This window comes from Epinephelus moara, chromosome 20, assembly GCF_006386435.1.
Source record: "Epinephelus moara isolate mb chromosome 20, YSFRI_EMoa_1.0, whole genome shotgun sequence".
NCBI classification, from domain to species: Eukaryota; Metazoa; Chordata; class Actinopteri; order Perciformes; family Serranidae; genus Epinephelus; species Epinephelus moara.
Window position 1 is genome coordinate 4,872,223 of NC_065525.1, and position 3,856 is coordinate 4,876,078.

The following is a 3,856-nucleotide window of genomic DNA, read 5'->3' on the forward strand; positions in this document are numbered from 1 at the left end:
GAGAGACTCTGCCAGCTCAGCCCACCATAGGCGTGGCATGTCACAGATGGGCCGTAAGCCCAACACCTGCTTATGTGTGCTCACCTTTTTTTCTCTAATAACTTAAGATCAAGACATTCAGAGTGTTGTCAACTTGGTGAGTTTCTCACCAGATGAAGTGACTTTTAAGACCCCTTTAGCAACTTTAATTCCAAAAAGTGACCAGTGACAAATTTAGCAACTTAATCCGACCATCAGGGAAAAAGCAAGAAATATGTTCAAGTATATTACATTGTAATTCATCTACCCCCTCTCCTGAGCAGTGCCATAGGTATGGGGCAGACAGGAGGAGGGGAGACACTGCATGCTACAGAAGTGGGAGCTATAGTGAGTTTCTGTGGTTAACTCTCTCGCTCTTTGGACTGGAAGCGTGAGAAAGTGGTGCACCATAGTATAAACTCCATTGCCCTCTTGCATTCACATGTTTTGTTGAGAATTTTTCTATTGACTCTAACTGTAGAGAGTAGCAAAATGCTTCCATTATCCCAAATGAATATGGAATGACGTCACTTGTATGCAATCTATGGTGACTTTTGGAGATGATGCTAGTTATTTTCATTGAAAAAGAATTGGCAACAAAGCGTCCAGGAGATTTTTAACAGAAGTCGAATTATCAGCAGAGGTCCCTTCCTCTCCAAAACAAATGGACCAGGTGATCAAAACCAGTAAAAATATGATACTTATTTTCAGATGATGATACACCAAAAAAAACATACTTAATTTATTATATTATTATATTATATTATAATGCTACAACCATTCTCATTCTTATTTCATTTCATTTATAATGCTACAACCATTTCATTGTATATTGTATATATTTCAGATTGTCTACTTTACTGTTCTTATTATTTATTTTACTTTATTGCCTACTTTAATATTTTATTTTATGTTAATGTCTACTTTAATATTCTATTTTATTCTAATGTCTACTTAATATTTATTTTATTTTATTTTATTTTATTTTAATGTCTACTTTAATATTTATTTTACTTATTTCATTGTCTATTTTAGTATTTTATTTATATCTTCATCTTTATCTCTTGTTTCCATTCATGCTGTATTTCTATTTCTACTTTGCACGGAGCATTGGAACAAAAACAATTTCCCCCCGGGATTAATAAAGTATTCTGAATCTGAATCTGAATCTGAATCTGAATATTCCATTTCTGCCAATATATCCTCCTAAATCCTACACACTGGACCTTGAGCTCTAAGTGCAGAAGAGTTCATGTGTTGATATCTCAGCAGGACTCAGATTGGCATTGTTTCAGTTTGTGGCCACAATAAAAGCATCTTCTGGGCATGAGGTCTCAGCTTTGTATATAGCAGTTGGTGTCAGCATTGGGTCAAATGTACACTGCTGTGAGGATGACTGATATAAAATCCCTCGGGGAAAGATAAGGGCAGCATCTGATCATAAGTTACCCTTGATTTGGAAAACAGCCTATAGAAATTATTTCCACATCTGAGTACTACTTGTTGTGTCTGTGCAAAAAAAAAAAAAAAAAGATGAATAAAGATGGTGAAGTTGATCTCAGCTCCTTTGTGTCTGTTTCTATGTGTTTGCTCATAAAAAACGTAGGAAAATTCCCACACATAAAATTCACCCCTGCAATGCCTTTTGATCATTTTACAAAGACATTTCTCATGGTACACTTTTACATAACACGTAGCATATGTAACAGTATATAGCAATGAAAGAGATGAATGGAAAGTCATCTTCATTTCTTTTCTGCGGGTGTTTTTATGTGATTGGGAATCTTGAAGATCAATCGAAATACCTGGTTATGGTTTGCATGTTCCACATTTTATTGTACAGTGGCATGCCAAAGTTTGGGCATCCCTGGTCAAGATTTCGTTTACTGTGAATAGTTAAGTGAGTAGACAATGAACTGATCTCCAAAAGGAATTAAGTTAAAGATGAAGATTTCCTCAATATCTTAAGCAAGATCACTTTTTGTAACTAGCCAAGAGTCTTTTAATTCTTGTTCTGGGGATTTTCACCCATTCTTCCTGCAAAAGGCTTCTAGTTCTGTGAGATTCTTGGGCTGTCTAGCATGCACTGCACTTTGAGGTCTACCCACAGATTATTAATGATGTTTAGGTCGTGGGACTGTGAGGGCCATGACAAAACCTTCAGCTTGTGCCTCTTGAGGTAGTCAAGGTGTGTTCAGGTTCATTGTAATGTTGTAGAAGCCATCCTCTTATCATCTTGTGCTTTTTTACAGATGGTGTGGAATTTAACTGAATCCATTCTTCCCTCTACCTGTGAAATGTTCCCTGTGCCACTGGCTGCAACACAAGCCCAAAGCATGATCAATCCACCTCCACAGAACTTGTTTCCAAAAACCATCAGGCTTGTTTAGATGTTCCTTAATAAACTTCTGAATTTTGTGGTGAGGACACAGGAAAGGTTTTCTTCTGATGACTCTTCCATGAAGGTCATATTTGTACAGGTGTCACTGCACAGTAGAACAGTGCACCACCACTGAGTCTGAGAAATCTTCCTGCAGGTCTTTTGCAGTCAAACAGATTTCTGATTTGCCTTTCTAACAATCCTACAAGCAGCTCTCTCAGAAAGTTTCTTGGTCTTCCAGACCTCAACTTGACCTCCACAGTTCCTGATAACTGACCTGTCTTAATTACATTATGAAATGAGGAAACAGCTACCTGTAAACACTTTGCTATCTTCTTATAACCTTCTCCTGCTTTGTGGGCATCAGTTATTTTAGTTTTCAGAGTGTTAGGCAGCTGTTTAGAGGAGCCCATGGCTGATGATTGTTAGGCATTTCTTAACAATGATTGTGAACAAGCCAGAGCCCTAACAAGCGAATTAAGGTTTGAGATTCTGGTAAAAGTTGTCTGAGAGCTCAAATGTCTTGGGGTGCCCAAACTTTTGCATGGTGCTCCTTTCCATTTTTCACTCTAAAACTCTACAAAACAAAATTAATACACTAATCTTGCTTAAAATGTTGAAAAGCATGTTTCATCTTTAACTTCGTGCCTTTTGGAGATCAGTTCATCCTCTAATAACTTTACTATTCACTGTAAACTAAAGTTTGACCAGGGATGCCCAAACTTATACAGGCCACTGTAGAGATGAATGAAGAAGCATTTTAATTTTTTTTCTGTGGGTGTTTTTATGGGATTGTGAATCTTTCAGAACAATTCGAGTGCCCATGGTTTGCATGTTCCACATTTTTAAATGCGTCATGCAGTGTGGGACTCGAAAAAAGATGATAGTATCAAAGGTATACAGGCCTTAAAAAAACTTTAAAAAGGTCAATTTGCAGTGAGTGGGCTTAAGCTTACAAAACTAAAAACAAACAAAAAAGGCATGTCACTTTAAGAAGCCAACTAGAAGCATTTTTAATCTACAACGGGTATTGGAACAGCCACTGAGGTAAGTTTGGAAAAAAACATCTCTCCTGCCAAACCTCCTGCAGGAACCACTGTTAAACATGCATGAGAATTTTATTAGCATTCATTTTGCTGTTGGATTAACAAGAAAACAACACCAATAAAAATATTTCACCTTTTACAAATACATGGTACAGATGCCAAGTTTAACTTGTTGTGCATCCCTGAGGCAAAGGTGGAGCTGTGAGAAATCAGATATGCAGACTGAACAGACCCATCTACACTAGCTGAACCGCTGGCTAAGCCTTGCACAGCTCTGCACTGCACTGCAGCTTTGATCAATGAGTGCTCTCTTCATGCAGAATGATGGTATTACACTGTATGTGCACTACAGCTCACAGCTCTGAATTAAACATAAGATTAGACAGCACTGATTGACTCAAACAACAGCAAG